General features: G+C 41.6%; 12 non-coding genes across 12 annotated transcripts; all 12 read right to left on the bottom strand.

Annotated features, from left to right (window-relative positions):
• Nucleotides 1–2,223: 2,223 nt before the first annotated feature.
• On the bottom strand, nucleotides 2,224–2,295 carry TRNAP-UGG (transfer RNA proline (anticodon UGG)). The gene has a single exon. It is a non-coding gene; the product is annotated as a tRNA-Pro (tRNA).
• A 1,980-nt stretch (nucleotides 2,296–4,275) lies between these two features.
• TRNAV-CAC (transfer RNA valine (anticodon CAC)) lies at nucleotides 4,276–4,348 on the bottom strand. The gene has a single exon. It is a non-coding gene; the product is annotated as a tRNA-Val (tRNA).
• Nucleotides 4,349–4,620: 272 nt separating this feature from the next.
• TRNAP-UGG (transfer RNA proline (anticodon UGG)) lies at nucleotides 4,621–4,692 on the bottom strand. The gene has a single exon. It is a non-coding gene; the product is annotated as a tRNA-Pro (tRNA).
• Nucleotides 4,693–9,414: 4,722 nt separating this feature from the next.
• TRNAP-UGG (transfer RNA proline (anticodon UGG)) lies at nucleotides 9,415–9,486 on the bottom strand. Its single transcript has one exon. It is a non-coding gene; the product is annotated as a tRNA-Pro (tRNA).
• A 1,981-nt stretch (nucleotides 9,487–11,467) lies between these two features.
• Nucleotides 11,468–11,540, bottom strand: TRNAV-CAC (transfer RNA valine (anticodon CAC)). The gene has a single exon. It is a non-coding gene; the product is annotated as a tRNA-Val (tRNA).
• Nucleotides 11,541–11,812: 272 nt separating this feature from the next.
• Nucleotides 11,813–11,884, bottom strand: TRNAP-UGG (transfer RNA proline (anticodon UGG)). The gene has a single exon. It is a non-coding gene; the product is annotated as a tRNA-Pro (tRNA).
• Nucleotides 11,885–14,209: 2,325 nt separating this feature from the next.
• On the bottom strand, nucleotides 14,210–14,281 carry TRNAP-UGG (transfer RNA proline (anticodon UGG)). The gene has a single exon. It is a non-coding gene; the product is annotated as a tRNA-Pro (tRNA).
• Nucleotides 14,282–16,606: 2,325 nt separating this feature from the next.
• Nucleotides 16,607–16,678, bottom strand: TRNAP-UGG (transfer RNA proline (anticodon UGG)). The gene has a single exon. It is a non-coding gene; the product is annotated as a tRNA-Pro (tRNA).
• Nucleotides 16,679–18,658: 1,980 nt separating this feature from the next.
• TRNAV-CAC (transfer RNA valine (anticodon CAC)) lies at nucleotides 18,659–18,731 on the bottom strand. The gene has a single exon. It is a non-coding gene; the product is annotated as a tRNA-Val (tRNA).
• Nucleotides 18,732–19,003: 272 nt separating this feature from the next.
• TRNAP-UGG (transfer RNA proline (anticodon UGG)) lies at nucleotides 19,004–19,075 on the bottom strand. The gene has a single exon. It is a non-coding gene; the product is annotated as a tRNA-Pro (tRNA).
• Nucleotides 19,076–23,452: 4,377 nt separating this feature from the next.
• Nucleotides 23,453–23,525, bottom strand: TRNAV-CAC (transfer RNA valine (anticodon CAC)). Its single transcript has one exon. It is a non-coding gene; the product is annotated as a tRNA-Val (tRNA).
• A 272-nt stretch (nucleotides 23,526–23,797) lies between these two features.
• On the bottom strand, nucleotides 23,798–23,869 carry TRNAP-UGG (transfer RNA proline (anticodon UGG)). Its single transcript has one exon. It is a non-coding gene; the product is annotated as a tRNA-Pro (tRNA).
• Between the last annotated feature and the right edge of the window lie 1,298 nt (nucleotides 23,870–25,167).

Here is a 25,167-nt window from a genome sequence, read left to right as displayed (position 1 = left end):
GTCAGTCTCAACTTACCCTTTCTCAAACGATAGCACTATCATTTACAAGTGTCTCCTTTTATTCCGTCCCAGCTTTGGACACGTCTTACAGGAAGTCAGCCCTTATTTATATATTTCTGCAGTGGCTGAAGCTTAATGAGAAAGAGTAACAAGTTGTTCATAACAACATAAGAAACACATTGTGCATTTTCTCTCAAATACTCCTTCACTTTGTGCCAAAAGAAATACCAAGGTGAATACCTAGGCCACAGATTCAAGCTAAAGATCTTCCTGCTGAATGCAAGGCGCAATAAAAACTGCATATCGCTGGACTAAAGCATTCCTTGCATAGCCTCTAACATCATAACATAACTGAGCTGCTAGCAGCAAGCTAACCAATACCTTTCTGAAATGAGAATGACATGTGCTTATCTGCTCAATCAGTGCTCAATCAGGCTCGATCAGGCGAGATTTAGAAAAGGTGGAAAGGGTCCAAGTGGATGCCCCTTCCTTTTTAGGGTGGGTCCTGCTGACTATCATAGGATTGCTTGTAAAAGTGGCCAGGGTCAGAGGAAAAGCTGCCAACACTTCTTAGCGTTCTCTATAGATGCAGCCATTTTCTGTGACTGTAATTTCGGCCTTTTCCCAGAAGTCTCTATTCTGCCTATGCAAATTAACAAAAGCAGTGCTTATTCCTCACTTGCTCAAATGTCCTTCCTGTCCAGAAAGCTCTGATTAAGCATGCTTATTTTCTTTTTCTGGGATATTTTAAATTGTTTCGCTGTCCAGTCTGTGGCAGTAGAAAGCTGCTTATGATGCCAGGTTTTGATGAATCCCCAAGGTACAAGTACAGAGGAATATATCAGTCTCTAGGATATGGAACTTTTAGCTAACACATCACAATATGTGATGCTTGCCAAGAAAACACTACATTCTGGAGCGCTGATGATCAGAACATTCTGCTCCTGAAGGATAGAAAAGACAGCTTGATTGAAATAAAGTCTGTTTATATTGACGCTCTCTCTCTCCCTATATATACATACATGCGTACACACACACACACAGGTATGTCATGCATTTCTTCAGATTTGTTTCAACCATTTACCATTTATTGGAGAATCCCTACTTTTCAAGTGACTGCAAATGAAGTCATCTCTGGCACTTTTTGTGCAAAGTAAGAGACACACATGACACCTTTTTATAAAAGTCATCGGTTTCTTTGTTACTGTGTACTTTCAAAGCATGGGGCTTTCACACGTCAGGTAAACCTGATTACCACTACACAACAAAAGCAGATGCAGCTTTCTTATCTATGTCGTGATAGAACAGTTGTGAATTGAGTAGAAGAAGGGCCCTGATGTGATACTTATTACATGCAGCCTGTAAGATAGTCAAACATGCAGGCTAGGAAGGAAGATGCAAATATCAATGTATTAGAAAAACACCTAAAGGCGAGTGATATGCTTTCATTCATGCATGGCTAGGAAAAATCGCCATACTGTTGCAAACATTCTTACACCACCAACTGGAAATAAATGATTCTGACATTAAACGTAAAGGTGACAATGCATTTGTATCATCACCTTGAGAAGGATCATCTTGGAATTGAGCCGAGGGCCTCTGCACTCAAAGCCAGAAACACTCCACTAAAATAAGATTCCTGTTGGTGCCAACAATTCTCCATGTTAATGCTTGTTCTAGGTGAGCAGTGAACCGATTGCAGGGCTCTTTTGAAAGCAAGGTCTGAGAACCAACAGATACATCCACACGCCGATTACTTTAGTGTTTTGAGAGAATTCCCTTTCTTGGAACGAGATTGCATGAAATAATCTTCAGGGCTTGGACAATTCCATGGCAAAACGGCACCTATCAACATTGTAGCCAACACAATATAACAACTGTTTCTGCCCGGTTTCAAACCGGGGACCTTTCGCGTGTGAGGCAAACGTGATAACCACTACACTACAGAAACAGATACCTACAGTTGATTTTTCTGTAATGAAACTGCTCCGAACTGGCTATTCCATGGGCCTCTGGCTTTAGATTTCTTTCATGCAACCTGCCCGACATCCCTAGCTGAACGCTCGTACATGCCATGCAAGACCAGATGTTTGGTATTAGCTCAGACTGGGCAGGGCTGAAGCATGAGACTCTAGCAAAGAATTATCCACTACTGCAAAGAAAAAATTGATGTTGGTTTTGAAACGCAAACTTCAAAACAACTTGAAAAGAGTACCAAGAAAAGGGCTCGTCCGGGATTTGAACCCGGGACCTCTCGCACCCAAAGCGAGAATCATACCCCTAGACCAACGAGCCCTCAAAATCCTCTTACCTCTCAAAAGCTAATACCGGCTCTAAGCCCGCAATGAAGATCATGCTGGTATCTTTATGATGCTTGGTCTGTGAATACGCATGAAAGTCAGTCTCAACTTACCCTTTCTCAAACGATAGCACTATCATTTACAAGTGTCTCCTTTTATTCCGTCCCAGCTTTGGACACGTCTTACAGGAAGTCAGCCCTTATTTATATATTTCTGCAGTGGCTGAAGCTTAATGAGAAAGAGTAACAAGTTGTTCATAACAACATAAGAAACACATTGTGCATTTTCTCTCAAATACTCCTTCACTTTGTGCCAAAAGAAATACCAAGGTGAATACCTAGGCCACAGATTCAAGCTAAAGATCTTCCTGCTGAATGCAAGGCGCAATAAAAACTGCATATCGCTGGACTAAAGCATTCCTTGCATAGCCTCTAACATCATAACATAACTGAGCTGCTAGCAGCAAGCTAACCAATACCTTTCTGAAATGAGAATGACATGTGCTTATCTGCTCAATCAGTGCTCAATTTAGCTCGATCAGGCGAGATTTAGAAAAGGTGGAAAGGGTCCAAGTGGATGCCCCTTCCTTTTTAGGGTAGGTCCTGCTGACTATCATAGGATTGCTTGTAAAAGTGGCCAGGGTCAGAGGAAAAGCTGCCAACACTTCTTAGCGTTCTCTATAGATGCAGCCATTTTCTGTGACTGTAATTTCGGCCTTTTCCCAGAAGTCTCTATTCTGCCTATGCAAATTAACAAAAGCAGTGCTTATTCCTCACTTGCTCAAATGTCCTTCCTGTCCAGAAAGCTCTGATTAAGCATGCTTATTTTCTTTTTCTGGGATATTTTAAATTGTTTCGCTGTCCAGTCTGTGGCAGTAGAAAGCTGCTTATGATGCCAGGTTTTGATGAATCCCCAAGGTACAAGTACAGAGGAATATATCAGTCTCTAGGATATGGAACTTTTAGCTAACACATCACAATATGTGATGCTTGCCAAGAAAACACTACATTCTGGAGCGCTGATGATCAGAACATTCTGCTCCTGAAGGATAGAAAAGACAGCTTGATTGAAATAAAGTCTGTTTATATTGACGCTCTCTCTCTCCCTATATATACATACATGCGTACACACACACACACAGGTATGTCATGCATTTCTTCAGATTTGTTTCAACCATTTACCATTTATTGGAGAATCCCTACTTTTCAAGTGACTGCAAATGAAGTCATCTCTGGCACTTTTTGTGCAAAGTAAGAGACACACATGACACCTTTTTATAAAAGTCATCGGTTTCTTTGTTACTGTGTACTTTCAAAGCATGGGGCTTTCACACGTCAGGTAAACCTGATTACCACTACACAACAAAAGCAGATGCAGCTTTCTTATCTATGTCGTGATAGAACAGTTGTGAATTGAGTAGAAGAAGGGCCCTGATGTGATACTTATTACATGCAGCCTGTAAGATAGTCAAACATGCAGGCTAGGAAGGAAGATGCAAATATCAATGTATTAGAAAAACACCTAAAGGCGAGTGATATGCTTTCATTCATGCATGGCTAGGAAAAATCGCCATACTGTTGCAAACATTCTTACACCACCAACTGGAAATAAATGATTCTGACATTAAACGTAAAGGTGACAATGCATTTGTATCATCACCTTGAGAAAGATCATCTTGGAATTGAGCCGAGGGCCTCTACACTCAAAGCCAGAAACACTCCACTAAAATAAGATTCCTGTTGGTGCCAACAATTCTCCATGTTAATGCTTGTTCTAGGTGAGCAGTGAACCGATTGCAGGGCTCTTTTGAAAGCAAGGTCTGAGAACCAACAGATACATCCACACGCCGATTACTTTAGTGTTTTGAGAGAATTCCCTTTCTTGGAACGAGATTGCATGAAATAATCTTCAGGGCTTGGACAATTCCATGGCAAAACGGCACCTATCAACATTGTAGCCAACACAATATAACAACTGTTTCTGCCCGGTTTCGAACCGGGGACCTTTCGCGTGTGAGGCAAACGTGATAACCACTACACTACAGAAACAGATACCTACAGTTGATTTTTCTGTAATGAAACTGCTCCGAACTGGCTATTCCATGGGCCTCTGGCTTTAGATTTCTTTCATGCAACCTGCCCGACATCCCTAGCTGAACGCTCGTACATGCCATGCAAGACCAGATGTTTGGTATTAGCTCAGACTGGGCAGGGCTGAAGCATGAGACTCTAGCAAAGAATTATCCAATACTGCAAAGAAAAAATTGATGTTGGTTTTGAAACGCAAACTTCAAAACAACGTGAAAAGAGTACCAAGAAAAGGGCTCGTCCGGGATTTGAACCCGGGACCTCTCGCACCCAAAGCGAGAATCATACCCCTAGACCAACGAGCCCTCAAAATCCTCTTACCTCTCAAAAGCTAATACCGGCTCTAAGCCCGCAATGAAGATCATGCTGGTATCTTTATGATGCTTGGTCTGTGAATACGCATGAAAGTCAGTCTCAACTTACCCTTTCTCAAACGATAGCACTATCATTTACAAGTGTCTCCTTTTATTCCGTCCCAGCTTTGGACACGTCTTACAGGAAGTCAGCCCTTATTTATATATTTCTGCAGTGGCTGAAGCTTAATGAGAAAGAGTAACAAGTTGTTCATAACAACATAAGAAACACATTGTGCATTTTCTCTCAAATACTCCTTCACTTTGTGCCAAAAGAAATACCAAGGTGAATACCTAGGCCACAGATTCAAGCTAAAGATCTTCCTGCTGAATGCAAGGCGCAATAAAAACTGCATATCGCTGGACTAAAGCATTCCTTGCATAGCCTCTAACATCATAACATAACTGAGCTGCTAGCAGCAAGCTAACCAATACCTTTCTGAAATGAGAATGACATGTGCTTATCTGCTCAATCAGTGCTCAATCAGGCTCGATCAGGCGAGATTTAGAAAAGGTGGAAAGGGTCCAAGTGGATGCCCCTTCCTTTTTAGGGTGGGTCCTGCTGACTATCATAGGATTGCTTGTAAAAGTGGCCAGGGTCAGAGGAAAAGCTGCCAACACTTCTTAGCGTTCTCTATAGATGCAGCCATTTTCTGTGACTGTAATTTCGGCCTTTTCCCAGAAGTCTCTATTCTGCCTATGCAAATTAACAAAAGCAGTGCTTATTCCTCACTTGCTCAAATGTCCTTCCTGTCCAGAAAGCTCTGATTAAGCATGCTTATTTTCTTTTTCTGGGATATTTTAAATTGTTTCGCTGTCCAGTCTGTGGCAGTAGAAAGCTGCTTATGATGCCAGGTTTTGATGAATCCCCAAGGTACAAGTACAGAGGAATATATCAGTCTCTAGGATATGGAACTTTTAGCTAACACATCACAATATGTGATGCTTGCCAAGAAAACACTACATTCTGGAGCGCTGATGATCAGAACATTCTGCTCCTGAAGGATAGAAAAGACAGCTTGATTGAAATAAAGTCTGTTTATATTGACGCTCTCTCTCTCCCTATATATACATACATGCGTACACACACACACACAGGTATGTCATGCATTTCTTCAGATTTGTTTCAACCATTTACCATTTATTGGAGAATCCCTACTTTTCAAGTGACTGCAAATGAAGTCATCTCTGGCACTTTTTGTGCAAAGTAAGAGACACACATGACACCTTTTTATAAAAGTCATCGGTTTCTTTGTTACTGTGTACTTTCAAAGCATGGGGCTTTCACACGTCAGGTAAACCTGATTACCACTACACAACAAAAGCAGATGCAGCTTTCTTATCTATGTCGTGATAGAACAGTTGTGAATTGAGTAGAAGAAGGGCCCTGATGTGATACTTATTACATGCAGCCTGTAAGATAGTCAAACATGCAGGCTAGGAAGGAAGATGCAAATATCAATGTATTAGAAAAACACCTAAAGGCGAGTGATATGCTTTCATTCATGCATGGCTAGGAAAAATCGCCATACTGTTGCAAACATTCTTACACCACCAACTGGAAATAAATGATTCTGACATTAAACGTAAAGGTGACAATGCATTTGTATCATCACCTTGAGAAGGATCATCTTGGAATTGAGCCGAGGGCCTCTGCACTCAAAGCCAGAAACACTCCACTAAAATAAGATTCCTGTTGGTGCCAACAATTCTCCATGTTAATGCTTGTTCTAGGTGAGCAGTGAACCGATTGCAGGGCTCTTTTGAAAGCAAGGTCTGAGAACCAACAGATACATCCACACGCCGATTACTTTAGTGTTTTGAGAGAATTCCCTTTCTTGGAACGAGATTGCATGAAATAATCTTCAGGGCTTGGACAATTCCATGGCAAAACAGCACCTATCAACATTGTAGCCAACACAATATAACAACTGTTTCTGCCCGGTTTCAAACCGGGGACCTTTCGCGTGTGAGGCAAACGTGATAACCACTACACTACAGAAACAGATACCTACAGTTGATTTTTCTGTAATGAAACTGCTCCGAACTGGCTATTCCATGGGCCTCTGGCTTTAGATTTCTTTCATGCAACCTGCCCGACATCCCTAGCTGAACGCTCGTACATGCCATGCAAGACCAGATGTTTGGTATTAGCTCAGACTGGGCAGGGCTGAAGCATGAGACTCTAGCAAAGAATTATCCACTACTGCAAAGAAAAAATTGATGTTGGTTTTGAAACGCAAACTTCAAAACAACTTGAAAAGAGTACCAAGAAAAGGGCTCGTCCGGGATTTGAACCCGGGACCTCTCGCACCCAAAGTGAGAATCATACCCCTAGACCAACGAGCCCTCAAAATCCTCTTACCTCTCAAAAGCTAATACCGGCTCTAAGCCCGCAATGAAGATCATGCTGGTATCTTTATGATGCTTGGTCTGTGAATACGCATGAAAGTCAGTCTCAACTTACCCTTTCTCAAACGATAGCACTATCATTTACAAGTGTCTCCTTTTATTCCGTCCCAGCTTTGGACACGTCTTACAGGAAGTCAGCCCTTATTTATATATTTCTGCAGTGGCTGAAGCTTAATGAGAAAGAGTAACAAGTTGTTCATAACAACATAAGAAACACATTGTGCATTTTCTCTCAAATACTCCTTCACTTTGTGCCAAAAGAAATACCAAGGTGAATACCTAGGCCACAGATTCAAGCTAAAGATCTTCCTGCTGAATGCAAGGCGCAATAAAAACTGCATATCGCTGGACTAAAGCATTCCTTGCATAGCCTCTAACATCATAACATAACTGAGCTGCTAGCAGCAAGCTAACCAATACCTTTCTGAAATGAGAATGACATGTGCTTATCTGCTCAATCAGTGCTCAATCAGGCTCGATCAGGCGAGATTTAGAAAAGGTGGAAAGGGTCCAAGTGGATGCCCCTTCCTTTTTAGGGTGGGTCCTGCTGACTATCATAGGATTGCTTGTAAAAGTGGCCAGGGTCAGAGGAAAAGCTGCCAACACTTCTTAGCGTTCTCTATAGATGCAGCCATTTTCTGTGACTGTAATTTCGGCCTTTTCCCAGAAGTCTCTATTCTGCCTATGCAAATTAACAAAAGCAGTGCTTATTCCTCACTTGCTCAAATGTCCTTCCTGTCCAGAAAGCTCTGATTAAGCATGCTTATTTTCTTTTTCTGGGATATTTTAAATTGTTTCGCTGTCCAGTCTGTGGCAGTAGAAAGCTGCTTATGATGCCAGGTTTTGATGAATCCCCAAGGTACAAGTACAGAGGAATATATCAGTCTCTAGGATATGGAACTTTTAGCTAACACATCACAATATGTGATGCTTGCCAAGAAAACACTACATTCTGGAGCGCTGATGATCAGAACATTCTGCTCCTGAAGGATAGAAAAGACAGCTTGATTGAAATAAAGTCTGTTTATATTGACGCTCTCTCTCTCCCTATATATACATACATGCGTACACACACACACACAGGTATGTCATGCATTTCTTCAGATTTGTTTCAACCATTTACCATTTATTGGAGAATCCCTACTTTTCAAGTGACTGCAAATGAAGTCATCTCTGGCACTTTTTGTGCAAAGTAAGAGACACACATGACACCTTTTTATAAAAGTCATCGGTTTCTTTGTTACTGTGTACTTTCAAAGCATGGGGCTTTCACACGTCAGGTAAACCTGATTACCACTACACAACAAAAGCAGATGCAGCTTTCTTATCTATGTCGTGATAGAACAGTTGTGAATTGAGTAGAAGAAGGGCCCTGATGTGATACTTATTACATGCAGCCTGTAAGATAGTCAAACATGCAGGCTAGGAAGGAAGATGCAAATATCAATGTATTAGAAAAACACCTAAAGGCGAGTGATATGCTTTCATTCATGCATGGCTAGGAAAAATCGCCATACTGTTGCAAACATTCTTACACCACCAACTGGAAATAAATGATTCTGACATTAAACGTAAAGGTGACAATGCATTTGTATCATCACCTTGAGAAGGATCATCTTGGAATTGAGCCGAGGGCCTCTGCACTCAAAGCCAGAAACACTCCACTAAAATAAGATTCCTGTTGGTGCCAACAATTCTCCATGTTAATGCTTGTTCTAGGTGAGCAGTGAACCGATTGCAGGGCTCTTTTGAAAGCAAGGTCTGAGAACCAACAGATACATCCACACGCCGATTACTTTAGTGTTTTGAGAGAATTCCCTTTCTTGGAACGAGATTGCATGAAATAATCTTCAGGGCTTGGACAATTCCATGGCAAAACGGCACCTATCAACATTGTAGCCAACACAATATAACAACTGTTTCTGCCCGGTTTCAAACCGGGGACCTTTCGCGTGTGAGGCAAACGTGATAACCACTACACTACAGAAACAGATACCTACAGTTGATTTTTCTGTAATGAAACTGCTCCGAACTGGCTATTCCATGGGCCTCTGGCTTTAGATTTCTTTCATGCAACCTGCCCGACATCCCTAGCTGAACGCTCGTACATGCCATGCAAGACCAGATGTTTGGTATTAGCTCAGACTGGGCAGGGCTGAAGCATGAGACTCTAGCAAAGAATTATCCACTACTGCAAAGAAAAAATTGATGTTGGTTTTGAAACGCAAACTTCAAAACAACTTGAAAAGAGTACCAAGAAAAGGGCTCGTCCGGGATTTGAACCCGGGACCTCTCGCACCCAAAGCGAGAATCATACCCCTAGACCAACGAGCCCTCAAAATCCTCTTACCTCTCAAAAGCTAATACCGGCTCTAAGCCCGCAATGAAGATCATGCTGGTATCTTTATGATGCTTGGTCTGTGAATACGCATGAAAGTCAGTCTCAACTTACCCTTTCTCAAACGATAGCACTATCATTTACAAGTGTCTCCTTTTATTCCGTCCCAGCTTTGGACACGTCTTACAGGAAGTCAGCCCTTATTTATATATTTCTGCAGTGGCTGAAGCTTAATGAGAAAGAGTAACAAGTTGTTCATAACAACATAAGAAACACATTGTGCATTTTCTCTCAAATACTCCTTCACTTTGTGCCAAAAGAAATACCAAGGTGAATACCTAGGCCACAGATTCAAGCTAAAGATCTTTCTGCTGAATGCAAGGCGCAATAAAAACTGCATATCGCTGGACTAAAGCATTCCTTGCATAGCCTCTAACATCATAACATAACTGAGCTGCTAGCAGCAAGCTAACCAATACCTTTCTGAAATGAGAATGACATGTGCTTATCTGCTCAATCAGTGCTCAATCAGTGCTCGATCAGGCGAGATTTAGAAAAGGTGGAAAGGGTCCAAGTGGATGCCCCTTCCTTTTTAGGGTGGGTCCTGCTCACTATCATAGGATTGCTTGTAAAAGTGGCCAGGGTCAGAGGAAAAGCTGCCAACACTTCTTAGCGTTCTCTATAGATGCAGCCATTTTCTGTGACTGTAATTTCGGCCTTTTCCCAGAAGTCTCTATTCTGCCTATGCAAATTAACAAAAGCAGTGCTTATTCCTCACTTGCTCAAATGTCCTTCCTGTCCAGAAAGCTCTGATTAAGCATGCTTATTTTCTTTTTCTGGGATATTTTAAATTGTTTCGCTGTCCAGTCTGTGGCAGTAGAAAGCTGCTTATGATGCCAGGTTTTGATGAATCCCCAAGGTACAAGTACAGAGGAATATATCAGTCTCTAGGATATGGAACTTTTAGCTAACACATCACAATATGTGATGCTTGCCAAGAAAACACTACATTCTGGAGCGCTGATGATCAGAACATTCTGCTCCTGAAGGATAGAAAAGACAGCTTGATTGAAATAAAGTCTGTTTATATTGACGCTCTCTCTCTCCCTATATATACATACATGCGTACACACACACACACAGGTATGTCATGCATTTCTTCAGATTTGTTTCAACCATTTACCATTTATTGGAGAATCCCTACTTTTCAAGTGACTGCAAATGAAGTCATCTCTGGCACTTTTTGTGCAAAGTAAGAGACACACATGACACCTTTTTATAAAAGTCATCGGTTTCTTTGTTACTGTGTACTTTCAAAGCATGGGGCTTTCACACGTCAGGTAAACCTGATTACCACTACACAACAAAAGCAGATGCAGCTTTCTTATCTATGTCGTGATAGAACAGTTGTGAATTGAGTAGAAGAAGGGCCCTGATGTGATACTTATTACATGCAGCCTGTAAGATAGTCAAACATGCAGGCTAGGAAGGAAGATGCAAATATCAATGTATTAGAAAAACACCTAAAGGCGAGTGATATGCTTTCATTCATGCATGGCTAGGAAAAATCGCCATACTGTTGCAAACATTCTTACACCACCAACTGGAAATAAATGATTCTGACATTAAACGTAAAGGTGACAATGCATTTGTATCATCACCTTGAGAAGGATCATCTTGGAATTGAGCCGAGGGCCTCTACACTCAAAGCCAGAAACACTCCACTAAAATAAGATTCCTGTTGGTGCCAACAATTCTCCATGTTAATGCTTGTTCTAGGTGAGCAGTGAACCGATTGCAGGGCTCTTTTGAAAGCAAGGTCTGAGAACCAACAGATACATCCACACGCCGATTACTTTAGTGTTTTGAGAGAATTCCCTTTCTTGGAACGAGATTGCATGAAATAATCTTCAGGGCTTGGACAATTCCATGGCAAAACGGCACCTATCAACATTGTAGCCAACACAATATAACAACTGTTTCTGCCCGGTTTCGAACCGGGGACCTTTCGCGTGTGAGGCAAACGTGATAACCACTACACTACAGAAACAGATACCTACAGTTGATTTTTCTGTAATGAAACTGCTCCGAACTGGCTATTCCATGGGCCTCTGGCTTTAGATTTCTTTCATGCAACCTGCCCGACATCCCTAGCTGAACGCTCGTACATGCCATGCAAGACCAGATGTTTGGTATTAGCTCAGACTGGGCAGGGCTGAAGCATGAGACTCTAGCAAAGAATTATCCAATACTGCAAAGAAAAAATTGATGTTGGTTTTGAAACGCAAACTTCAAAACAACGTGAAAAGAGTACCAAGAAAAGGGCTCGTCCGGGATTTGAACCCGGGACCTCTCGCACCCAAAGCGAGAATCATACCCCTAGACCAACGAGCCCTCAAAATCCTCTTACCTCTCAAAAGCTAATACCGGCTCTAAGCCCGCAATGAAGATCATGCTGGTATCTTTATGATGCTTGGTCTGTGAATACGCATGAAAGTCAGTCTCAACTTACCCTTTCTCAAACGATAGCACTATCATTTACAAGTGTCTCCTTTTATTCCGTCCCAGCTTTGGACACGTCTTACAGGAAGTCAGCCCTTATTTATATATTTCTGCAGTGGCTGAAGCTTAATGAGAAAGAGTAACAAGTTGTTCATAACAACATAAGAAACACATTGTGCATTTTCTCTCAAATACTCCTTCACTTTGTGCCAAAAGAAATACCAAGGTGAATACCTAGGCCACAGATTCAAGCTAAAGATCTTCCTGCTGAATGCAAGGCGCAATAAAAACTGCATATCGCTGGACTAAAGCATTCCTTGCATAGCCTCTAACATCATAACATAACTGAGCTGCTAGCAGCAAGCTAACCAATACCTTTCTGAAATGAGAATGACATGTGCTTATCTGCTCAATCAGTGCTCAATCAGGCTCGATCAGGCGAGATTTAGAAAAGGTGGAAAGGGTCCAAGTGGATGCCCCTTCCTTTTTAGGGTGGGTCCTGCTCACTATCATAGGATTGCTTGTAAAAGTGGCCAGGGTCAGAGGAAAAGCTGCCAACACTTCTTAGCGTTCTCTATAGATGCAGCCATTTTCTGTGACTGTAATTTCGGCCTTTTCCCAGAAGTCTCTATTCTGCCTATGCAAATTAACAAAAGCAGTGCTTATTCCTCACTTGCTCAAATGTCCTTCCTGTCCAGAAAGCTCTGATTAAGCATGCTTATTTTCTTTTTCTGGGATATTTTAAATTGTTTCGCTGTCCAGTCTGTGGCAGTAGAAAGCTGCTTATGATGCCAGGTTTTGATGAATCCCCAAGGTACAAGTACAGAGGAATATATCAGTCTCTAGGATATGGAACTTTTAGCTAACACATCACAATATGTGATGCTTGCCAAGAAAACACTACATTCTGGAGCGCTGATGATCAGAACATTCTGCTCCTGAAGGATAGAAAAGACAGCTTGATTGAAATAAAGTCTGTTTATATTGACGCTCTCTCTCTCCCTATATATACATACATGCGTACACACACACACACAGGTATGTCATGCATTTCTTCAGATTTGTTTCAACCATTTACCATTTATTGGAGAATCCCTACTTTTCAAGTGACTGCAAATGAAGTCATCTCTGGCACTTTTTGTGCAAAGTAAGAGACACACATGACACCTTTTTATAAAAGTCATCGGTTTCTTTGTTACTGTGTACTTTCAAAGCATGGGGCTTTCACACGTCAGGTAAACCTGATTACCACTACACAACAAAAGCAGATGCAGCTTTCTTATCTATGTCGTGATAGAACAGTTGTGAATTGAGTACAAGAAGGGCCCTGATGTGATACTTATTACATGCAGCCTGTAAGATAGTCAAACATGCAGGCTAGGAAGGAAGATGCAAATATCAATGTATTAGAAAAACACCTAAAGGCGAGTGATATGCTTTCATTCATGCATGGCTAGGAAAAATCGCCATACTGTTGCAAACATTCTTACACCACCAACTGGAAATAAATGATTCTGACATTAAACGTAAAGGTGACAATGCATTTGTATCATCACCTTGAGAAGGATCATCTTGGAATTGAGCCGAGGGCCTCTGCACTCAAAGCCAGAAACACTCCACTAAAATAAGATTCCTGTTGGTGCCAACAATTCTCCATGTTAATGCTTGTTCTAGGTGAGCAGTGAACCGATTGCAGGGCTCTTTTGAAAGCAAGGTCTGAGAACCAACAGATACATCCACACGCCGATTACTTTAATGTTTTGAGAGAATTCCCTTTCTTGGAACGAGATTGCATGAAATAATCTTCAGGGCTTGGACAATTCCATGGCAAAACGGCACCTATCAACATTGTAGCCAACACAATATAACAACTGTTTCTGCCCGGTTTCAAACCGGGGACCTTTCGCGTGTGAGGCAAACGTGATAACCACTACACTACAGAAACAGATACCTACAGTTGATTTTTCTGTAATGAAACTGCTCCGAACTGGCTATTCCATGGGCCTCTGGCTTTAGATTTCTTTCATGCAACCTGCCCGACATCCCTAGCTGAACGCTCGTACATGCCATGCAAGACCAGATGTTTGGTATTAGCTCAGACTGGGCAGGGCTGAAGCATGAGACTCTAGCAAAGAATTATCCACTACTGCAAAGAAAAAATTGATGTTGGATTTGAAACGCAAACTTCAAAACAACTTGAAAAGAGTACCAAGAAAAGGGCTCGTCCGGGATTTGAACCCGGGACCTCTCGCACCCAAAGCGAGAATCATACCCCTAGACCAACGAGCCCTCAAAATCCTCTTACCTCTCAAAAGCTAATACCGGCTCTAAGCCCGCAATGAAGATCATGCTGGTATCTTTATGATGCTTGGTCTGTGAATACGCATGAAAGTCAGTCTCAACTTACCCTTTCTCAAACGATAGCACTATCATTTACAAGTGTCTCCTTTTATTCCGTCCCAGCTTTGGACACGTCTTACAGGAAGTCAGCCCTTATTTATATATTTCTGCAGTGGCTGAAGCTTAATGAGAAAGAGTAACAAGTTGTTCATAACAACATAAGAAACACATTGTGCATTTTCTCTCAAATACTCCTTCACTTTGTGCCAAAAGAAATACCAAGGTGAATACCTAGGCCACAGATTCAAGCTAAAGATCTTCCTGCTGAATGCAAGGCGCAATAAAAACTGCATATCGCTGGACTAAAGCATTCCTTGCATAGCCTCTAACATCATAACATAACTGAGCTGCTAGCAGCAAGCTAACCAATACCTTTCTGAAATGAGAATGACATGTGCTTATCTGCTCAATCAGTGCTCAATCAGGCTCGATCAGGCGAGATTTAGAAAAGGTGGAAAGGGTCCAAGTGGATGCCCCTTCCTTTTTAGGGTGGGTCCTGCTCACTATCATAGGATTGCTTGTAAAAGTGGCCAGGGTCAGAGGAAAAGCTGCCAACACTTCTTAGCGTTCTCTATAGATGCAGCCATTTTCTGTGACTGTAATTTCGGCCTTTTCCCAGAAGTCTCTATTCTGCCTATGCAAATTAACAAAAGCAGTGCTTATTCCTCACTTGCTCAAATGTCCTTCCTGTCCAGAAAGCTCTGATTAAGCATGCTTATTTTCTTTTTCTGGGATATTTTAAATTGTTTCGCTGTCCAGTCTGTGGCAGTAGAAAGCTGCTTATGATGCCAGGTTTTGATGAATCCCCAAGGTACAAGTACAGAGGAATATATCAGTCTCTAGGATATGGAACTTTTAGCTAACACATCACAATATGTGATGCTTGCCAAGAAAACACTACATTCTGGAGCGCTGATGATCAGAACATTCTGCTCCTGAAGGATAGAAAAGACAGCTTGATTGAAATAAAGTCTGTTTATATTGACGCTCTCTCTCTCCCTATATATACATACATGCGTACACACACACACACAGGTATGTCATGCATTTCTTCAGATTTGTTTCAACCATTTACCATTTATTGGAGAATCCCTACTTTTCAAGTGACTGCAAATGAAGTCATCTCTGGCACTTTTTGTGCAAAGTAAGAGACACACATGACACCTTTTTATAAAAGTCATCGGTTTCTTTGTTACTGTGTACTTTCAAAGCATGGGGCTTTCACACGTCAGGTAAACCTGATTACCACTACACAACAAAAGCAGATGCAGCTTTCTTATCTATGTCGTGATAGAACAGTTGTGAATTGAGTACAAGAAGGGCCCTGATGTGATACTTATTACATGCAGCCTGTAAGATAGTCAAACATGCAGGCTAGGAAGGAAGATGCAAATATCAATGTATTAGAAAAACACCTAAAGGCGAGTGATATGCTTTCATTCATGCATGGCTAGGAAAAATCGCCATACTGTTGCAAACATTCTTACACCACCAACTGGAAATAAATGATTCTGACATTAAACGTAAAGGTGACAATGCATTTGTATCATCACCTTGAGAAGGATCATCTTGGAATTGAGCCGAGGGCCTCTGCACTCAAAGCCAGAAACACTCCACTAAAATAAGATTCCTGTTGGTGCCAACAATTCTCCATGTTAATGCTTGTTCTAGGTGAGCAGTGAACCGATTGCAGGGCTCTTTTGAAAGCAAGGTCTGAGAACCAACAGATACATCCACACGCCGATTACTTTAGTGTTTTGAGAGAATTCCCTTTCTTGGAACGAGATTGCATGAAATAATCTTCAGGGCTTGGACAATTCCATGGCAAAACGGCACCTATCAACATTGTAGCCAACACAATATAACAACTGTTTCTGCCCGGTTTCAAACCGGGGACCTTTCGCGTGTGAGGCAAACGTGATAACCACTACACTACAGAAACAGATACCTACAGTTGATTTTTCTGTAATGAAACTGCTCCGAACTGGCTATTCCATGGGCCTCTGGCTTTAGATTTCTTTCATGCAACCTGCCCGACATCCCTAGCTGAACGCTCGTACATGCCATGCAAGACCAGATGTTTGGTATTAGCTCAGACTGGGCAGGGCTGAAGCATGAGACTCTAGCAAAGAATTATCCACTACTGCAAAGAAAAAATTGATGTTGGTTTTGAAACGCAAACTTCAAAACAACTTGAAAAGAGTACCAAGAAAAGGGCTCGTCCGGGATTTGAACCCGGGACCTCTCGCACCCAAAGCGAGAATCATACCCCTAGACCAACGAGCCCTCAAAATCCTCTTACCTCTCAAAAGCTAATACCGGCTCTAAGCCCGCAATGAAGATCATGCTGGTATCTTTATGATGCTTGGTCTGTGAATACGCATGAAAGTCAGTCTCAACTTACCCTTTCTCAAACGATAGCACTATCATTTACAAGTGTCTCCTTTTATTCCGTCCCAGCTTTGGACACGTCTTACAGGAAGTCAGCCCTTATTTATATATTTCTGCAGTGGCTGAAGCTTAATGAGAAAGAGTAACAAGTTGTTCATAACAACATAAGAAACACATTGTGCATTTTCTCTCAAATACTCCTTCACTTTGTGCCAAAAGAAATACCAAGGTGAATACCTAGGCCACAGATTCAAGCTAAAGATCTTCCTGCTGAATGCAAGGCGCAATAAAAACTGCATATCGCTGGACTAAAGCATTCCTTGCATAGCCTCTAACATCATAACATAACTGAGCTGCTAGCAGCAAGCTAACCAATACCTTTCTGAAATGAGAATGACATGTGCTTATCTGCTCAATCAGTGCTCAATTTAGCTCGATCAGGCGAGATTTAGAAAAGGTGGAAAGGGTCCAAGTGGATGCCCCTTCCTTTTTAGGGTAGGTCCTGCTCACTATCATAGGATTGCTTGTAAAAGTGGCCAGGGTCAGAGGAAAAGCTGCCAACACTTCTTAGCGTTCTCTATAGATGCAGCCATTTTCTGTGACTGTAATTTCGGCCTTTTCCCAGAAGTCTCTATTCTGCCTATGCAAATTAACAAAAGCAGTGCTTATTCCTCACTTGCTCAAATGTCCTTCCTGTCCAGAAAGCTCTGATTAAGCATGCTTATTTTCTTTTTCTGGGATATTTTAAATTGTTTCGCTGTCCAGTCTGTGGCAGTAGAAAGCTGCTTATGATGCCAGGTTTTGATGAATCCCCAAGGTACAAGTACAGAGGAATATATCAGTCTCTAGGATATGGAACTTTTAGCTAACACATCACAATATGTGATGCTTGCCAAGAAAACACTACATTCTGGAGCGCTGATGATCAGAACATTCTGCTCCTGAAGGATAGAAAAGACAGCTTGATTGAAATAAAGTCTGTTTATATTGACGCTCTCTCTCTCCCTATATATACATACATGCGTACACACACACACACAGGTATGTCATGCATTTCTTCAGATTTGTTTCAACCATTTACCATTTATTGGAGAATCCCTACTTTTCAAGTGACTGCAAATGAAGTCATCTCTGGCACTTTTTGTGCAAAGTAAGAGACACACATGACACCTTTTTATAAAAGTCATCGGTTTCTTTGTTACTGTGTACTTTCAAAGCATGGGGCTTTCACACGTCAGGTAAACCTGATTACCACTACACAACAAAAGCAGATGCAGCTTTCTTATCTATGTCGTGATAGAACAGTTGTGAATTGAGTAGAAGAAGGGCCCTGATGTGATACTTATTACATGCAGCCTGTAAGATAGTCAAACATGCAGGCTAGGAAGGAAGATGCAAATATCAATGTATTAGAAAAACACCTAAAGGCGAGTGATATGCTTTCATTCATGCATGGCTAGGAAAAATCGCCATACTGTTGCAAACATTCTTACACCACCAACTGGAAATAAATGATTCTGACATTAAACGTAAAGGTGACAATGCATTTGTATCATCACCTTGAGAAAGATCATCTTGGAATTGAGCCGAGGGCCTCTACACTCAAAGCCAGAAACACTCCACTAAAATAAGATTCCTGTTGGTGCCAACAATTCTCCATGTTAATGCTTGTTCTAGGTGAGCAGTGAACCGATTGCAGGGCTCTTTTGAAAGCAAGGTCTGAGAACCAACAGATACATCCACACGCCGATTACTTTAGTGTTTTGAGAGAATTCCCTTTCTTGGAACGAGATTGCATGAAATAATCTTCAGGGCTTGGACAATTCCATGGCAAAACGGCACCTATCAACATTGTAGCCAACACAATATAACAACTGTTTCTGCCCGGTTTCGAACCGGGGACCTTTCGCGTGTGAGGCAAACGTGATAACCACTACACTACAGAAACAGATACCTACAGTTGATTTTTCTGTAATGAAACTGCTCCGAACTGGCTATTCCATGGGCCTCTGGCTTTAGATTTCTTTCATGCAACCTGCCCGACATCCCTAGCTGAACGCTCGTACATGCCATGCAAGACCAGATGTTTGGTATTAGCTCAGACTGGGCAGGGCTGAAGCATGAGACTCTAGCAAAGAATTATCCAATACTGCAAAGAAAAAATTGATGTTGGTTTTGAAACGCAAACTTCAAAACAACTTGAAAAGAGTACCAAGAAAAGGGCTCGTCCGGGATTTGAACCCGGGACCTCTCGCACCCAAAGCGAGAATCATACCCCTAGACCAACGAGCCCTCAAAATCCTCTTACCTCTCAAAAGCTAATACCGGCTCTAAGCCCGCAATGAAGATCATGCTGGTATCTTTATGATGCTTGGTCTGTGAATACGCATGAAAGTCAGTCTCAACTTACCCTTTCTCAAACGATAGCACTATCATTTACAAGTGTCTCCTTTTATTCCGTCCCAGCTTTGGACACGTCTTACAGGAAGTCAGCCCTTATTTATATATTTCTGCAGTGGCTGAAGCTTAATGAGAAAGAGTAACAAGTTGTTCATAACAACATAAGAAACACATTGTGCATTTTCTCTCAAATACTCCTTCACTTTGTGCCAAAAGAAATACCAAGGTGAATACCTAGGCCACAGATTCAAGCTAAAGATCTTCCTGCTGAATGCAAGGCGCAATAAAAACTGCATATCGCTGGACTAAAGCATTCCTTGCATAGCCTCTAACATCATAACATAACTGAGCTGCTAGCAGCAAGCTAACCAATACCTTTCTGAAATGAGAATGACATGTGCTTATCTGCTCAATCAGTGCTCAATTTAGCTCGATCAGGCGAGATTTAGAAAAGGTGGAAAGGGTCCAAGTGGATGCCCCTTCCTTTTTAGGGTAGGTCCTGCTGACTATCATAGGATTGCTTGTAAAAGTGGCCAGGGTCAGAGGAAAAGCTGCCAACACTTCTTAGCGTTCTCTATAGATGCAGCCATTTTCTGTGACTGTAATTTCGGCCTTTTCCCAGAAGTCTCTATTCTGCCTATGCAAATTAACAAAAGCAGTGCTTATTCCTCACTTGCTCAAATGTCCTTCCTGTCCAGAAAGCTCTGATTAAGCATGCTTATTTTCTTTTTCTGGGATATTTTAAATTGTTTCGCTGTCCAGTCTGTGGCAGTAGAAAGCTGCTTATGATGCCAGGTTTTGATGAATCCCCAAGGTACAAGTACAGAGGAATATATCAGTCTCTAGGATATGGAACTTTTAGCTAACACATCACAATATGTGATGCTTGCCAAGAAAACACTACATTCTGGAGCGCTGATGATCAGAACATTCTGCTCCTGAAGGATAGAAAAGACAGCTTGATTGAAATAAAGTCTGTTTATATTGACGCTCTCTCTCTCCCTATATATACATACATGCGTACACACACACACACAGGTATGTCATGCATTTCTTCAGATTTGTTTCAACCATTTACCATTTATTGGAGAATCCCTACTTTTCAAGTGACTGCAAATGAAGTCATCTCTGGCACTTTTTGTGCAAAGTAAGAGACACACATGACACCTTTTTATAAAAGTCATCGGTTTCTTTGTTACTGTGTACTTTCAAAGCATGGGGCTTTCACACGTCAGGTAAACCTGATTACCACTACACAACAAAAGCAGATGCAGCTTTCTTATCTATGTCGTGATAGAACAGTTGTGAATTGAGTAGAAGAAGGGCCCTGATGTGATACTTATTACATGCAGCCTGTAAGATAGTCAAACATGCAGGCTAGGAAGGAAGATGCAAATATCAATGTATTAGAAAAACACCTAAAGGCGAGTGATATGCTTTCATTCATGCATGGCTAGGAAAAATCGCCATACTGTTGCAAACATTCTTACACCACCAACTGGAAATAAATGATTCTGACATTAAACGTAAAGGTGACAATGCATTTGTATCATCACCTTGAGAAAGATCATCTTGGAATTGAGCCGAGGGCCTCTACACTCAAAGCCAGAAACACTCCACTAAAATAAGATTCCTGTTGGTGCCAACAATTCTCCATGTTAATGCTTGTTCTAGGTGAGCAGTGAACCGATTGCAGGGCTCTTTTGAAAGCAAGGTCTGAGAACCAACAGATACATCCACACGCCGATTACTTTAGTGTTTTGAGAGAATTCCCTTTCTTGGAACGAGATTGCATGAAATAATCTTCAGGGCTTGGACAATTCCATGGCAAAACGGCACCTATCAACATTGTAGCCAACACAATATAACAACTGTTTCTGCCCGGTTTCAAACCGGGGACCTTTCGCGTGTGAGGCAAACGTGATAACCACTACCCTACAGAAACAGATACCTACAGTTGATTTTTCTGTAATGAAACTGCTCCGAACTGGCTATTCCATGGGCCTCTGGCTTTAGATTTCTTTCATGCAACCTGCCCGACATCCCTAGCTGAACGCTCGTACATGCCATGCAAGACCAGATGTTTGGTATTAGCTCAGACTGGGCAGGGCTGAAGCATGAGACTCTAGCAAAGAATTATCCACTACTGCAAAGAAAAAATTGATGTTGGTTTTGAAACGCAAACTTCAAAACAACTTGAAAAGAGTACCAAGAAAAGGGCTCGTCCAGGATTTGAACCCGGGACCTCTCGCACCCAAAGCGAGAATCATACCCCTAGACCAACGAGCCCTCAAAATCCTCTTACCTCTCAAAAGCTAATACCGGCTCTAAGCCCGCAATGAAGATCATGCTGGTATCTTTATGATGCTTGGTCTGTGAATACGCATGAAAGTCAGTCTCAACTTACCCTTTCTCAAACGATAGCACTATCATTTACAAGTGTCTCCTTTTATTCCGTCCCAGCTTTGGACACGTCTTACAGGAAGTCAGCCCTTATTTATATATTTCTGCAGTGGCTGAAGCTTAATGAGAAAGAGTAACAAGTTGTTCATAACAACATAAGAAACACATTGTGCATTTTCTCTCAAATACTCCTTCACTTTGTGCCAAAAGAAATACCAAGGTGAATACCTAGGCCACAGATTCAAGCTAAAGATCTTCCTGCTGAATGCAAGGCGCAATAAAAACTGCATATCGCTGGACTAAAGCATTCCTTGCATAGCCTCTAACATCATAACATAACTGAGCTGCTAGCAGCAAGCTAACCAATACCTTTCTGAAATGAGAATGACATGTGCTTATCTGCTCAATCAGTGCTCAATTTAGCTCGATCAGGCGAGATTTAGAAAAGGTGGAAAGGGTCCAAGTGGATGCCCCTTCCTTTTTAGGGTAGGTCCTGCTGACTATCATAGGATTGCTTGTAAAAGTGGCCAGGGTCAGAGGAAAAGCTGCCAACACTTCTTAGCGTTCTCTATAGATGCAGCCATTTTCTGTGACTGTAATTTCGGCCTTTTCCCAGAAGTCTCTATTCTGCCTATGCAAATTAACAAAAGCAGTGCTTATTCCTCACTTGCTCAAATGTCCTTCCTGTCCAGAAAGCTCTGATTAAGCATGCTTATTTTCTTTTTCTGGGATATTTTAAATTGTTTCGCTGTCCAGTCTGTGGCAGTAGAAAGCTGCTTATGATGCCAGGTTTTGATGAATCCCCAAGGTACAAGTACAGAGGAATATATCAGTCTCTAGGATATGGAACTTTTAGCTAACACATCACAATATGTGATGCTTGCCAAGAAAACACTACATTCTGGAGCGCTGATGATCAGAACATTCTGCTCCTGAAGGATAGAAAAGACAGCTTGATTGAAATAAAGTCTGTTTATATTGACGCTCTCTCTCTCCCTATATATACATACATGCGTACACACACACACACAGGTATGTCATGCATTTCTTCAGATTTGTTTCAACCATTTACCATTTATTGGAGAATCCCTACTTTTCAAGTGACTGCAAATGAAGTCATCTCTGGCACTTTTTGTGCAAAGTAAGAGACACACATGACACCTTTTTATAAAAGTCATCGGTTTCTTTGTTACTGTGTACTTTCAAAGCATGGGGCTTTCACACGTCAGGTAAACCTGATTACCACTACACAACAAAAGCAGATGCAGCTTTCTTATCTATGTCGTGATAGAACAGTTGTGAATTGAGTAGAAGAAGGGCCCTGATGTGATACTTATTACATGCAGCCTGTAAGATAGTCAAACATGCAGGCTAGGAAGGAAGATGCAAATATCAATGTATTAGAAAAACACCTAAAGGCGAGTGATATGCTTTCATTCATGCATGGCTAGGAAAAATCGCCATACTGTTGCAAACATTCTTACACCACCAACTGGAAATAAATGATTCTGACATTAAACGTAAAGGTGACAATGCATTTGTATCATCACCTTGAGAAAGATCATCTTGGAATTGAGCCGAGGGCCTCTACACTCAAAGCCAGAAACACTCCACTAAAATAAGATTCCTGTTGGTGCCAACAATTCTCCATGTTAATGCTTGTTCTAGGTGAGCAGTGAACCGATTGCAGGGCTCTTTTGAAAGCAAGGTCTGAGAACCAACAGATACATCCACACGCCGATTACTTTAGTGTTTTGAGAGAATTCCCTTTCTTGGAACGAGATTGCATGAAATAATCTTCAGGGCTTGGACAATTCCATGGCAAAACGGCACCTATCAACATTGTAGCCAACACAATATAACAACTGTTTCTGCCCGGTTTCGAACCGGGGACCTTTCGCGTGTGAGGCAAACGTGATAACCACTACACTACAGAAACAGATACCTACAGTTGATTTTTCTGTAATGAAACTGCTCCGAACTGGCTATTCCATGGGCCTCTGGCTTTAGATTTCTTTCATGCAACCTGCCCGACATCCCTAGCTGAACGCTCGTACATGCCATGCAAGACCAGATGTTTGGTATTAGCTCAGACTGGGCAGGGCTGAAGCATGAGACTCTAGCAAAGAATTATCCAATACTGCAAAGAAAAAATTGATGTTGGTTTTGAAACGCAAACTTCAAAACAACGTGAAAAGAGTACCAAGAAAAGGGCTCGTCCGGGATTTGAACCCGGGACCTCTCGCACCCAAAGCGAGAATCATACCCCTAGACCAACGAGCCCTCAAAATCCTCTTACCTCTCAAAAGCTAATACCGGCTCTAAGCCCGCAATGAAGATCATGCTGGTATCTTTATGATGCTTGGTCTGTGAATACGCATGAAAGTCAGTCTCAACTTACCCTTTCTCAAACGATAGCACTATCATTTACAAGTGTCTCCTTTTATTCCGTCCCAGCTTTGGACACGTCTTACAGGAAGTCAGCCCTTATTTATATATTTCTGCAGTGGCTGAAGCTTAATGAGAAAGAGTAACAAGTTGTTCATAACAACATAAGAAACACATTGTGCATTTTCTCTCAAATACTCCTTCACTTTGTGCCAAAAGAAATACCAAGGTGAATACCTAGGCCACAGATTCAAGCTAAAGATCTTCCTGCTGAATGCAAGGCGCAATAAAAACTGCATATCGCTGGACTAAAGCATTCCTTGCATAGCCTCTAACATCATAACATAACTGAGCTGCTAGCAGCAAGCTAACCAATACCTTTCTGAAATGAGAATGACATGTGCTTATCTGCTCAATCAGTGCTCAATCAGGCTCGATCAGGCGAGATTTAGAAAAGGTGGAAAGGGTCCAAGTGGATGCCCCTTCCTTTTTAGGGTGGGTCCTGCTGACTATCATAGGATTGCTTGTAAAAGTGGCCAGGGTCAGAGGAAAAGCTGCCAACACTTCTTAGCGTTCTCTATAGATGCAGCCATTTTCTGTGACTGTAATTTCGGCCTTTTCCCAGAAGTCTCTATTCTGCCTATGCAAATTAACAAAAGCAGTGCTTATTCCTCACTTGCTCAAATGTCCTTCCTGTCCAGAAAGCTCTGATTAAGCATGCTTATTTTCTTTTTCTGGGATATTTTAAATTGTTTCGCTGTCCAGTCTGTGGCAGTAGAAAGCTGCTTATGATGCCAGGTTTTGATGAATCCCCAAGGTACAAGTACAGAGGAATATATCAGTCTCTAGGATATGGAACTTTTAGCTAACACATCACAATATGTGATGCTTGCCAAGAAAACACTACATTCTGGAGCGCTGATGATCAGAACATTCTGCTCCTGAAGGATAGAAAAGACAGCTTGATTGAAATAAAGTCTGTTTATATTGACGCTCTCTCTCTCCCTATATATACATACATGCGTACACACACACACACAGGTATGTCATGCATTTCTTCAGATTTGTTTCAACCATTTACCATTTATTGGAGAATCCCTACTTTTCAAGTGACTGCAAATGAAGTCATCTCTGGCACTTTTTGTGCAAAGTAAGAGACACACATGACACCTTTTTATAAAAGTCATCGGTTT

The sequence above is a fragment of the Triturus cristatus genome, chromosome 8 (genome assembly GCF_964204655.1).
Source record: "Triturus cristatus chromosome 8, aTriCri1.1, whole genome shotgun sequence".
Lineage (NCBI taxonomy): Eukaryota > Metazoa > Chordata > Amphibia > Caudata > Salamandridae > Triturus > Triturus cristatus.
The sequence above is the reverse complement of the archived record's forward strand: the minus strand, read 5'-3'. Positions and strand labels throughout refer to the sequence as shown.